Source organism: Cornus florida, unplaced genomic scaffold, assembly GCF_030987335.1.
Source record: "Cornus florida cultivar Cherokee Brave unplaced genomic scaffold, ASM3098733v1 CherokeeBrave_3.0.0_Hap2_Chr03, whole genome shotgun sequence".
Classification (NCBI taxonomy): Eukaryota; Viridiplantae; Streptophyta; class Magnoliopsida; order Cornales; family Cornaceae; genus Cornus; species Cornus florida.
In genome coordinates this window covers 40,939,843-40,940,654 of record NW_026775573.1, presented here as the reverse complement: position 1 = coordinate 40,940,654, position 812 = coordinate 40,939,843, and positions in this window count along the sequence as shown.

Here is an 812-nt window from a genome sequence, read left to right as displayed (position 1 = left end):
TCAATGTGCAAAGAGAACAAATGAAAGAGTATACCAGTGTGGTTATGGCAAAAAATGGCCGGACACAAGTATCCAAAGTGGGTGGTATAACCCCCCCAAACTTGGGATTAACTGTGGTCCTGAAAATATGGCACTTGGATAAATTCATTAGATAACAAAAGGGATAATAATAGTGCACAGTGAACATACAAGTGTAAATGGGACAAGAATTGAAGTAAAAAGAGAGGAAAAAGGGTGGTCCTGAAAATTTGGGCAGCACTCTCTCTCACTGAAGTCACTGGAATGCACCTGATGGAGTCAATCATAGACAAATATATCAATATAAAGATATGACATCCAAAATATAGCATGTATAGAAAAATAAAAATAATATATATCACAATGTCTAGGCAACAAACTAGCCGCAAAAATAATATAACAGTATCAAAACAGCAGGAATGTATCACAGCTATATGAAATGAAGGTTTAGAGATAGAGAGATCAGGAATATCATGTTGAGGAGGTAGGACGGGCAGGGCGCGATCCCCTGATATCTCTAGATATGCCCTGCAGTGCAGCTAAGACATCAGAGCAGAGAGATACCACATCTGACCGAAAAGAGACAACTGCGTCCTCCAAGGCCTGCATACGCTCTCCAAAGCCGGGTGTCTGTGCTAGAGCCTCAGGTACCACTAGATCAGGAAAATGATGTGCATCCTGAGCATGCTCCTGGAAATATAATGGTGACTCTGCTGGAGAATGATGTGGGATCTCCTTTGCTGGAGGCTCCTGCTCCAAGTCTATGTCCATATGTATGGAAGCTGCCGGTGCAA